This window comes from Nicotiana tabacum, chromosome 23 (genome assembly GCF_000715075.1).
Source record: "Nicotiana tabacum cultivar K326 chromosome 23, ASM71507v2, whole genome shotgun sequence".
Classification (NCBI taxonomy): domain Eukaryota; kingdom Viridiplantae; phylum Streptophyta; class Magnoliopsida; order Solanales; family Solanaceae; genus Nicotiana; species Nicotiana tabacum.
In genome coordinates this window covers 71,840,939-71,854,495 of record NC_134102.1, presented here as the reverse complement: position 1 = coordinate 71,854,495, position 13,557 = coordinate 71,840,939, and the positions used below count along the sequence as shown (strand labels likewise).

At 41.0% G+C, this 13,557-nt stretch overlaps 1 non-coding gene across 1 annotated transcript; it reads left to right on the top strand.

Annotated features, from left to right (window-relative positions):
• The first annotated feature begins 366 nt into the window (after positions 1-366).
• Positions 367-473, top strand: LOC142177807 (small nucleolar RNA R71). Its single transcript, XR_012706358.1, has one exon. It is a non-coding gene; the product is annotated as a small nucleolar RNA R71 (small nucleolar RNA).
• Positions 474-13,557: the final 13,084 nt, after the last annotated feature.

Genomic DNA, 13,557 nt, shown 5'->3' with positions numbered 1-13,557 from the left:
CTCCATGTGTACACATATGTCTGATTAATGCATGGTGTGCATAATCCTCCATTTGTCGTGTCAACTATGTGCACCTGCTTCTTTCCTGACTCATCAATCTTTTTGGTTATGATACTCAATTGCGTCATCATCGTAACTATATTCTCAGCCATGGAGTTGTTTGGGTCTAAAGATACTGAGTGAACTATATGAGTGATTGTAGAGTCTCTTATCATCCAACCTAAGTTTTGAGCCATTTTATCAAGCAAGAACTTGCATTCCCTAAATGATTTGCGCAAAAATGCTCCACCTGCTGAAGCATCAACATTGGCCTTCAAGTTGTCTGCCAATCCCATGTAGATCCTTTGCCACAACATCTGATCTGGAATGCCATGATGTGGACACTTAACCAGCATACCTTTGAACCTCTTCCACGTTTCTTGCAATGTTTTAGCTGGTTTCTGCTTGAAGCTCAATATCTCATCAACTTGCTTAGCAGTCTTATTAGGTGGGTAGAACTTATTCAAAAACTGCTTGACTAATTCCTCCCAAGTGGTAATGAAGTTTATGGGGAGCGAATTAAGCCAAGTCTGAGCTTCTCCAGTCACCGATAATGGAAACAATAGCAGTCTAATTGCTTCCGGTGTCACATTTGGTTGCCTTTGAGTGACACAAATTGACAAAAAGTTTTTCAGATGCTGTTGTGGATCTTCAATGTAAGACCCTGAGAACAGTCCCTTATTCTGCAGCAGATGTAGCATGTTGTTTGTGATTTGAAATGATTCCTCTTGTATCTGAGGGACTGTAATTGCGGTTTCCAAATTATTAGTAGTGGGTTGTGCCCAATCATACAAGGTTGCTTCTGGAACAAGAGGTGCCACACCCTGATTGTTCAGGTCATTCACAATGTTTCTGTTGTTTTTATTATCGTTGACATCCCCCATGTCTAGTTCGATTCGTTCTATTGAGTATTGTTGTCGTTTGTCTTTCTTGTTTGCTCGATTTAATGCCTTGCAAGCTTCCTCAGGGTCCGGTAATGCTTCGTACAATTCACCATTTCTTGAGTAATTTCTAGGCATGCACCTGTAACACACGAGGCTAAAACGTTAGAGTTTCAATATAATGAATTTCAAGTCGAGAAATCTGACTAAACTAAGAATTTTCACAATTCATCTAATCGTAATTAATAACACCATTAATTCTCCTGCAACGGCGCCAAAATTTAATCATGCCCAACTATGCCTCCTAAGAGGTCTAGCGATCGTTGCAAATATAATCCGGTTTACAAGTCCGGAGTCAAATCCCACAGGGAATTAACCTACTAATTACAACCATTAGTTTCGTATGAATTCAAGTAATCAACCTTCAGAAATATTAAATAATGATTTGAATGTATAATAACTAATAGCAAAGTAATTAAGATGCAGTAATTTATAACAACGGGGCAAATATTGTAGACAAGATTGGGAAAAGTCTAGGGTCATAATTTCCCCTATTATCGGTATCTCCCCACCATGTTTCCTGTAAATTTTCCTAAGTATTCTCTACCGATTATGAGTACTTTGGGTATCGTAGCTCTCTCTCGAGTAACTATCACAACTTACTAGACGTATTCTCTCAAACTACGCTAGCTGGCACTAATTCACCGCTCACTACGATCGTACCAAGGTTTCGCCATCTCTAATCCCCCCGTTAAACCCTCCATATTAATCTCTCTAATACGTTAGGAGTGGTGTTTCTCAACAACTGCCTAAATGTATACTCTCTCTCTAGAAATATACACACTAAATAGGCACAGTTAATTGCGAGCTCTTCAATCAACAACAATGAAAATATAGTTGAACAGGTAGAGAAAAATCAAAGGTAAATCTATATTAGACGTAGTAGAAAATCATCCTGTAATAGGTTCCATCAAACCCTAGATGAAGGGTTTAGCTACTCATAATATTATGTAAGATTACAATATAAAAAGTTATAACCAACAATGAAAATATGAAGAAGAAAGTGAAAAACTCGTAGAAGAATTCTCCGCCTTGCTCTTTTCATTGTGTTCTTGCCTCCTCCCGTTCGATTCTCTAAAAAAGTGAGTTTAGAGACTATTTATATGGGATAGGATTAGCATGGGGTGAAAATAATACAAGCTCACTTTGGAACAGCCTTTTTAGGTTAGCTCGTTCACTCTCTCGTGCACACGCGAGAGTGAACGAGCGAAGTGCTTCTCTTCTTATTTCCCTTCTAGATCTCTCGTGCACTTCCATGCCTTTTTGCCATAATCCGCTGTTTTTTTTTCTCAAGCTTTTTCTCAGCTAGCTCGTTCACTCTTTCGTGTGCACGTAAGAGTGAACGAGCAAAGTCCTTTTTTCTTTTGGTCCCAAATCAACTTCTTTTGCTCACTTTTCGTCCAACTTGTTCCTACACATAAGAATGCACATAATGAGCATTATTCACTACAAAAACTCATGTAACCTACCGTAACCACACAAGTTATGATATGAAAGTACATCGAAAAATATACATTTTTGGTCGTTTATCATCCATCGATCAAAAAAATTTACCATGAAAGTGATACTACTTGCTTCTTTATCTTTCTTCAAGAGTATGTTTGCCGTTTCCCTTAATCTCTTTTCTATCGTTTGCATGAAATTTTGACAAAATATGAATTTTTCACTAACCATGTTGGAGTACTTGCTTCAAAGCTTTCTGAATTGCTAACGCTTCAATAATCGTGGTCTTTCCTAAAAATTGAATTGAGATGCCAATTAAAGGGCTTGAAGCAAACCACCACATCTATCCATAACAATGTTTACCTTCCTAAATTTCATTTATAGTCATGCATCCAGCTGTATTAATATCCTTCCATGCATGATCAAGTCATAAAGAAATGACAAATAATTAATTTTGTGTGGGGCTTAGGTGGTATTTGGTTCAAAATATTGAAAAACAGTTTCGTAACAACTGCTCCTTGATATGTAAACTAGTTAGTATTTGACTATATAAATCATTTATTTCCATAGTATTTTGTTCTTAGTTAGGACCCTGTAAATTTTGAGAGCGTGCATATTATTTGAAATAACTTCTCTCCATGTGATCTTAAATCTACTTTTCCCCCTTTACATTCAAATATCTGTCTTTCCACATATATATAAAAGATACGAATAATATGACCAAATCACCCGGGCGTCATCCTCTTTTCTTTCCTTATTATATTGTACTTGTACCTTTTGTGTGATGTGATCACTTTTAGTTTTCTTTTCAAAATCTTATATGACAAAATCATTATCTTAACATCTCAATTTCTATAACATGCATCTCATTCAGCTGCAAATAAGTCACAAGAAAATTTTCAAGTCTATAGGTATGCCAATTTCAATCGTACAAGAGTGTAGCGGATCCAACATTAAACAAATTTTGAGTGTGAAAGGAAACAAAAATCAAAATTCTATTTGTAAATTCTAAAAAATTGCACACACCATGATAATATATATAATTAAAGATTTCAAAAGTAACGTGATCGAATTAATCAGGCGTCATGCGATATTTAACAAAACAAACCTTGGACGTCGACGATAAATAAGACAACAAAGAAATATATACTACTAGAGGCATAGTAATTTATTATGATTTAGTCAATGACCCTACATATGATTCAATAATATAAAAGCTAATACAAAATTTGAGTAATTCTTTCCCTAATCAAAATTTTCTTTAGGGCTAAATTGTGGGTGTTGTGTGTTGGTCTATGAGAAGGAAGAATCTTCAATTTATAAAAATCCAAAATATTTTCTTCCAAGAAAGAGGTTAGCCAAATATAAAAAATATTTTTTTTTTCGGAAAAGTAAAAAAATCAATTATTGTAAATTCTTTGCCCTTCTTTCAAGAAAAGATAAAATCAAAATATGGTAAAACAAATCATGGCAGTGTCACGACCGAACTCCCACCGAAGCCGTGACGGCGCCCAAAACTACTTGAGAGGCAAGCCAACAATCACATAATAGCTTAACATTTGAACAAACATGGTTTAATAAACTCAACAGCGGAAATATTATAACTATCTAATAAAAACAATAATAATACTGCTATAACCATCCCCAAAATCTAGTGTCAACGAGTACATGAGCACTACTGAATATCAAAATACAAGGTCAAATTCTGAATACAACTATCTGAATAGAAGAACAATAATAATAATAGATAATGAAAGAGGACTTCAAGGTCTGTGGACGGTATAACAGCTACCTTGTAGTCTCCCAAAGCTGGTAGCAACAAAACTCTAGAGATCACCTCGTCCGAAAATACCTGGATCTGCACATGAAGTGCAGAGTGTAGTATCAGTACAACCGACCCCATGTACTCAATAAGTAATAGCACTAACCTTGAGTTGAAAGCAGTGACGAGCTCATAAGAAACAGTTAGAGATCAACATTTAACAACCGATAACAACTCAGGATATGAAAGGAACAATATAAGTAATTAACTCATTCATGCTATGTCCAGTTTGTTTAAAAGACAGGAATTTAGACATGCTTTCAAGTATAACAGTTAAGGCCCAACACAGATAAGACATTTTATTTATCAACTAGCGTAAGAAAAGTACATCTTTGTGCCTACATGTCAATTCAACAATATCACGGTGGATCCATCAAGAAAAATCACACTTAGCACTGTACGAGTGACTGGAATAAAGCCATCATCAAGCACGTATATAAAATATTGTGCGTGCGCCCACTGCTGGCATGTCAGACTCCGGAGGGACGGATCATGCTCAAGCTCTAATCATAATCATTTAGCCCAACAATGGAGCCTGGTGCACACATTGCCCCAAAACAATGACAGTTAGCCCATTATGGTCTTGGCGTACGCGTCACCTCAACATTAATACCAAACCGACTCCATAGCCCAAACTCAGTCATAGATTATGCAAGTCTCTGATAATCACATCTCTTAATACTCAATTCAACAATGGTATACATATGAGGCTTCAACGACATATGAGGAATCAAATAAGCAAGTACTGAGATAGAGATTTCATATACGGATATATTATCATGACTGAAAGCATGTGTACAATTAAGGTATATAGCTCAGAACAGCAAGAATAGTCCTATCAAGTCTCAAATAATTAGCGCATAGCCGAGACATGATGTCTAACATGAATCACAGTTCAAATAATCGATCAAGTAGGGAAATACAGGTAACACAAGTTATGATAGCAACACAAGTCCGGGAATAGTTTAAAAATCTCCTCAAACCATGAATACACCGGTGCACATACACGAGCCAGTCACCTAGCGCGTACATCACCCCAATACCTTGCATATAACGTAGTTTCCAGGGTTAAATACCCTCAAATCCAAGTTTAGATGTGTTACTTACCTCAAGACGCGCAAATCAATACTCCAAAATGCTCTTCCTCCATGATTCGGCCTCCGAATGACTCAAATCTAGTCACAAACAACTTAATATCAACAAATAATGTTGTAGGAAACAACTTCAAACAATAAAGCTTCGATATTTATCAAAATTAAAAAGTCAACCCAGAAGGTCAACCCCAGGCGCGCCTTGGAACCCGACAAAATTCACAAATATCAGACTCCTATTCAATTTCGAGTCTAACCATACCAAAATCATCCAATTCCAATTACAAAAACAACCCTCAAACCCTCAAATCTCACTCTCCAATAACGTAGTCCAAAAATCCCCAAATTCCATCTTATATTCATGAACATTAGGTGTAATAATCAATAGGTATTCAATATCTAACAACAAAACTGATTAATCTTCACCTAGCTCCTCAATTATTGTGAATAGTGCTCCAAAAATTGCCCTTAGCCAAACTCCTCAACTCCAAAAATGAGAAAAATGCCAAACCCTTCTACATATGTAGTCTGCCAGTGAAACCGCTGCTACGGTCAATCAACAGCATATGCGCAAATGTCATCGCATCTGCGGTCACAGACCTTCAATCCAACATCCGCCTATTTGGTCATATATGCGCTTCTACATATGTGCACCTACTACGCCTCAACGTCCGCATCTGCGAAAACACAAGACCACAATCCACTTCGCTTATGCGCTCCACTTCTCGTATCTGCGAGCTCGCAGATGCGGAACAAAATTCGCACCTGGGCATTTTCCCAGCCCCAGCATATTCCGCACTTGCGACAAAATCCTCGCAGGTGCGGTTGCACCAGAACTTGAAATTCTTCAACATTACTACTAAATCCAAACATGGTCCACACATCACCGAATCGCACCTGATGCCCCCGGGACACCATCCAAATATACCAACAAGTCCTAATACATGATACGAACTTACTCGAAGCTTCAAATCACATCAAGCAACATAAAATCATAAATCGCACCCCAATTCAAGCCTAATAAAAATGATGAACTTCCAACTTCTAAAACTGATGTTGAACCATATTAAATCAACTCCGAATGACCTCAAGTTTTGCACACTAGTCCCAAATGACCCAATGGACTTATTCCAACTCCCAAAACCAAAATCCAAATCCGGTATCAACAAAGTCAACTCTCACTCAAATCTCACAACCTTCCAAACTTTCAACTTTCGCCAAAAAGCCTCAAACCCAACCTACGGACCTCCGAATCAATATCCAGACTTACGCCTAAGTCCAAAATCACCATACAAAGTTATCGCAACAATCAAAACTTCATTCTGAAGTCGTCTATATAAAAGTCAAACTCCGGTTAACTCTTTCAACTCAAGCCTTCAACCTTGGGACTAAGTACCCTAATTCACTCTGAAACCTCCTTGAAACCAATTCAACTACCCCAGCAAGTCACATAACCAAAAATGAACACAGAAGAAGCAATAACTAGGGTAACGAGGCCACCATACACAAAACGACCGGCAGGGTCGTTACATTCTCCCCCTCTTAAACAAGCGTTCGTCCTCAAATTGGTCTAGAATCAGACCTGGAGCCTCAAATAGGTGTGGATAACAGCTCCGTATTTCCCACTTGGTCTCCCAAGTAGCCTCCTCGACTGGGTGGCCTCTTCACGAACCTTCACTGATGCAATATTCTTTGATCTCAACTTTCGAACCTGCCAATCCAAAATGGCCACCGGCTCCACATCATAAGTCAAATTCCCATCTAACTGAACCGTGCTGAAGTCCAAAACATATGAGGGATCACCATAATACTTCCGGAGCATAGAAACATGAAACACTAGGTGAACACCCGATAGACTAGGTGACAATTCAAGCTTGTATACCACCTCTCATATCCCCTCAAGAACCTCAAAAGGGCCAATAAACCGAAGGCTTAACTTGCCCTTCTTCCCGAACCTCATCACACCCTTCATGGGCGAAACTCCGAGAAAAATCTTCTCACCCACCATATATGCAATATCACGAACCTTCCTATCAACATAATTCTTAAGGTTAGACTGCACCATACGAAGCCGTTTCTGGATCACCTTGACCTTCTCCATAGCATCACGGACCAAATGAGTGCCCAACAACCTAGCCTCCCTGGGTTCAAAACAACCAACCGGAGAATGATATTTCCTCCCATACAAGGCCTCATAAGGAACCACCTAGATACTCGACTGAAATTTGTTGTTGTAGGCAAACTCTTCTAATAGAAGGAACTGATCCCATAACCCTCTAAAATCCATAACACAGGTACGTAATATATCATCCAAGATCTAAATGGTGGGCTCGGACTGCCCGTACGTCTGAGGATGGAATATTGTACTCAACTCAACCCGTGTGCCCAACTCTCACTGCACTGCTCTCCAAAATTGCGATGTGAACTGCGTGCCTCGGTCAGAAATGAAGGAAATGGGCATGCCATACAAGCGGATAATCTCCCGGATGTATATCTGAGCCAACCGCTCTACATAATATAAAGTCACCACCGGAATAAAGTGTGTGGACTTAGTCAACCGAGCCACAATAACCCAAACAGCATCATACTTCTTCAAAGTCCGTGGGAGCCCGATAACAAAATCCATGGTAATACGCTCCCACTTCCACTCAGGTATCTCCAATCTCTGAATCAACCCTCCCAATTTTTGATATTCATACTTCACCTGTTGATAATTCAAACACCGGGAGACATAAGCAACAATATCTTTCTTCATCTCCGCCACCAATAGTGTTGTTTCAAGTCACGATACATCTTCATGACACAAGGGTGAATGGAATAGCACGAGCTATGAGCCTCCTCAAGGATCAAATCTCTCAACCCATCAACATTTAGAACACAAATCCGGCCTCGAAGCCGCATAACACCATCATCACCAATCACTACCTCCTTAGCACCACTTCGCTGCACCTTATCCTTCAATACCAACAAGTGAGAATCATGAAACCGGTGAGCCTTGATACGCTACAACAATGATGATTGAGCCACAACGCAAGCAAGAACCCGACTAGGATCCGAAATATCCAATCTCACAAACTGATTGGCCGAGGCCTGAGCATCCATGGCTAGTGGCCTCTCCACTACCGGTAAATATGCCAAACTACCCATACTTTTTGCCTTCCTATTCAATGTATCGTCCATCACATTGGCCTCTCCCGGATGATATAATATATTGATAGCATAGTCTTTAAGCAACTCTAACCATCTCCGCTGCTGCAAATTAGGTCCTTCTACTTGAACAGATGGTGGAGACTCCGTTGGTCGGTATAAACCTCACTATAAACATCGTACACATAGTGCCTCCAAATATTCAATGCGTGAACAATAGTTGCCAACTCTAAGTCATGCACAGGGTAATTCTTCTCATGAACCTTCAACTGCCTAGACGCATAGGTAATCACCCTACTATCATGCATCAGCATCGTGCCAAGCCCAATACACGATGCATCACCATACACAGTGTTTGATCCCGAACCTGTAGGCAACACCAACACTAGGGTTGTAGTCAATGCAGTCTAAAGCTTCTAAAAGTTCTCCTCACACTCCTCAAACCACCTGAAGAAAGCACCATTCTGGGTCAATCTAGTCAAAGGTGCAGCAATGGACGAGAAACCCTCCACAAAATGGTGATAGTGACCTACCAAACCCAAGAAGCTCCAAATCTCTATAGCTAAAGACGGTGTAGACCGAGTCTAAACTGCCTCAATCTTCTTCCGGTCTACCTTGATCCCCTCACTAGACACTACATAGCCTAAAAACGCCACTAAATCAAGCCAAAACTCACACTTGGAGAATTTAATATAAAGATTCTTCTCCCTCAACGTCTAGAGTATAATTATCAAATGCTGGTCATGATCCTCGTAGCCGCGTAAATACACCAGTATATCATCAATGAATACGATGACGAATAAATCAAGATACGGCTGGAATATACTATTCATCAAATGCATAAAGGCTGCTGGGGCATTGGTCAGCCCAAAAGACATCACAGAAACTCGTAGAGACCATAGCGGGTTCTGAATGCCGTCTTCAGAATATCAGAAGCTCAAATCTACAGCTGATGATTCCCTGACCTCAAATCAATCTTCGAAAACACTCTAGCATCCTGAAGCTGGTCAAATAGGTTATCAATGCGCGGTAGTGGGTATTTGTTCTTAATTGTGACTTTTTTCAACTACCTGTAATCAATACATATCCGCATTGTACCATCATTCATCTTCACAAATAGAATCGGTGCACCCTAAGGTGACATACTAGGCCTGATGAATCCCTTATCAAGTAGCTCCTGATTCTATTCCTTTAATTCCGTCAACTCTACTGGTGCCATGTGATACGAAGGAATGGAGATAGGATGAGTGCCCGACACCAGGTCAATACTAAAATCAATGTCCCTGTCATGAGGCATACCCGGCAGATCCGCTAGATACACATTTTGAAAGTCTCTAACTATCGGAACTGACTCAACGGTAGGAGTATCAACACTAACATCCATCACAAAGGCCAAGTATGCCAAACATCCCTTCCCAACCATCCATTGAGACTTCAAGTATGAAATCACTCTATTAGTAACATAATCCAGGGAGCCACTCCACTCTAACCTCGGCATCCCCGGTATCACCAATGTCATAATCTAGAATAGCGTGACACGGAGACAACCAATCCATGCCCAATATTACGTCAAAGTCGACCATGCTGAGTAGTAGAAGATCAACCCTCGTCTCCTAAAGCCCAATAACCACCACATATGACAAATATACTCGGAACACAATAAAAGAAACACCCACCAGCGTAGATACATGAACATACATAACTAAAGAATCGTGGGGCATGTCCAAATTACGAGCAAAGTATGATGATACATATGACTAAGTGGAAGCAGCGTCAAATAATACTAAAGCATCCATGTGGCACACTGAAACAATACGTGTGATCATTGCGTCTGAAGCAACTACCTCTGGCCTGGCGGGAAAAGCATATCATCGAGCCTGACCACCACCTATCTGACCTCACCCTCTAGGGTGACCTCGACCCGCACGACCTCCACCTCGAGCTGGCAGAGCGGGTGGCTTAGAAACTAGTGCAGGAGTCATAGTCTGGCCCCCTGCTATACTGGACCTCAGTAATTACGAGGGCAATACTTCCTTATATGCCCCAACTCTCCACAATCATAGCAACCTCGAGTTGAAAATGACTGTGGGGCCTGCTTCAGACCCCGAGAACTAGAATAGCCACTAGAAGAACGTGGCACTGATGAACCCTAAACTGATGGAGCAAGATATGAGCTCTGAGTTGAGAGTGAACTGAAAGATGACTGAGCTGGCCAAGTGCTGTGAGAATCATGGCTAACTGATACACCACGAGGATCCTGATGAGCCATCTGAGCGAGCCTATAAGGATGACCTCTATTGTGATGTGACTAACCTATAGGTGAAGTGCCACTAAAACCACTAAATCCACGGGGCCTCTTACCCTCCCGCTCCTTGAGCTCAAGCCTGCGAACTGACTCCAAGCGCGTAGCATTCTCGACCACTTGGTCAAACCTAGCATCTATATCGACCTCTATAGCCAAACTGTAACGTAAGCTATAGTCGAGGCCATCAATGAACCTCATAATCCCCTCTCTCTAAGTGGGAACCAACCATATAGCATGATAGGCCGAATCTGCGAATCTCATCTCATACTAAGTCACAGTCCTATCTCTCTGGCGTAGCTGCTCAAAATCTTTACGCAACTCCTATCTGCGACTCTATGGAAAAAACTTCTCTAAGAATAGAATTAAGAACTCATGCCATGTAAGTGATATTGTACCAACTAGAATGCTCAACTCATAGGTCTGCCTCCATTTGTAGGCTGCCCCAGTCAATAGAAAAGAAGTAAATGCAATTCCACTGGTCTCCAAAATAATCGATGTGTGAAGAATCCGTTGACGCCGGTCTAGAAAATCCAAAGCATCCTCTGACTCCTCCCCTCTGAACTCTGGAGGCTTAAGCCTCTCGAACCGCTCCAATCTCTTCTGCTCCTCATCGCTCATGGGTGGACCAACCTCGGCCCGAGTAGCAACAATCAACTGAACTGGTAGTACCCCCGGTGTCTGAAGTCCCTGAGCTAGCTACTTTGGAGTACGGGGCGGTAGGAGTCTGGGCAGCTACCCCAGCCTATGAAGTGGCTAGTGCAGCTGGAACCGAAACCGCCTGAGCCAGGATCATGCACATAGTCAAAATCTAAGTTAAGGGCTCCTAAAGGCCCGGGATAACAATGGGCACTGCTGGTGCCTGCGCTGGTCCCATCAACTCAACTATATATGGTATCTGCTCCTTAGCTGGAGCAACTGGTGGCTCCACATTTGCTTCTCTAGCTGTAGTACAAGCTACACCTCGGCCTGTACTGCGGCCCCGATCTCTCGCACCCCTAACTGGTGCTACTGGTGCCTGATCAGTCGATCGTGTCCTCACCATCTGTGAGATAATAGAAGAATAGATGTTCAGATTCCGGAATTAACAAATCCGCGTGACAAGAATGCAAGAAAGTGAAGTTTTCTAATAGTTTGATAGCCTCTCGAAGATAAGTACAAACGTCTTTGTACCAATCCGCAAGACTCTACTAAACTTGCTCATGAAATGTGAGAACTAAGCAACCTAGTGCTCGGATACCAACTTGTCACGATCCAACTCCCACCGGAGCCGTGACGACGCCCAATACTACTTGCCAGGCAAGCCAACAGTCACATAATAGCTTAACATTTGAATAAGCATGGTTTAATAAACTCAACAGTGGAAATATCATAATTATTTGGTAAAAAAAATAACAATACTGATACAACCATCCTAAAATCTGGTGTTAATGAGTACATAAGCACTACTGAGTATCAAAATACAAAACAAAATTCTGAACACTACTGTCTAAATAGAAGAACAGTAATAATAGATAATGAAAGATAACTTCAAGGTCTGCTCTATTATGGTGCAAAGTGCTCAAAACCGGCCCTTCGCCGAACTCCACAACTCCAAAAATGAGAAAAATACCAAACTCTTTGACATATATAGCCTGCCAGTGAAACCGCACCTGCAATCACTTAACCGCACTTGCGGTCACTTAACCACATATGCAGTCCCGCTTCTATGGAAAAGTGGTTGCATCTGCGGTCATAGACCTTCAAGACAACATCCTATTCTGCGGTCACATATGTGCTTCTGCGCACGCGCACCTGCGCCTCAACGTCCGCATCTACGGAAACACAATACCTCACTTCACTTCACTTTTGCGCTCCACTTTTCGCATCTGCGATCTGGAAGAGGTGGACTAAAATTTGCACTTGCGTAGTTTTCCAGTCCAAGTATATTCTGCACCTGCGATAGCCTGACCGCTTCTGCGGTCTCGCATCTGTGACCAAATCCTCACAAGTGCAGTTGCACCAGAACTTGATATTCTTCAGCATTACTACTAAATCCAAACATGGTCCGTACATAACCTGAATCGCATACGAGGCCCCCGAAACCCTATCCAAACATATCAACAAGTCCTAATAAACAATATGAACTTACTTGAAGCCTCAAATCACATCAACAAACTTCAAAATCATAAATTGCACCCCAATTCAAGCCTAATGAAACTAATGAACTTTCAACTTCGAAAAATGATGTCGAACCATATCAAATCAACTCCGAATGATCTCAAATTTTGCACACTAGTCTAAAATGAAACAACAGACCTATTCTAACTCTTGAACAAAAATCACTTGGTATCAACAAAGCCAACTCTCGGCCAAACGTCCTAACCTTCCAAACCTTCAACTTTTCAACTTTCCCCCAAAAAAGCCTCAAACCAACCTACGGACCTCCAAATCAATATTCGGACATACGCCTAATTCCAAAGTTACCATACGAAGCTATCGGAACCATCAAAACTCCATTTCGGGGTCGTCTACACAAAAATCAAACTCCGATCAACTCTTTCAACTTAACTCTTCAACCTTGGGACTAAGTGTCCCAATTCACTCTGAAACCTCCCTGAAACAAATCCAACTACTCCGACAAGCCACATAATTTAAAAATGATCACATAAGAAGCAATAACTAGGGGAACGAGGCTACCATACACAAAACAACCGACCGAGTCGTTACAGGCAGCCTCTAATAATTCTCCCCATTAGACCTGAATTTCATGATAAAACTTTATCTAACTTC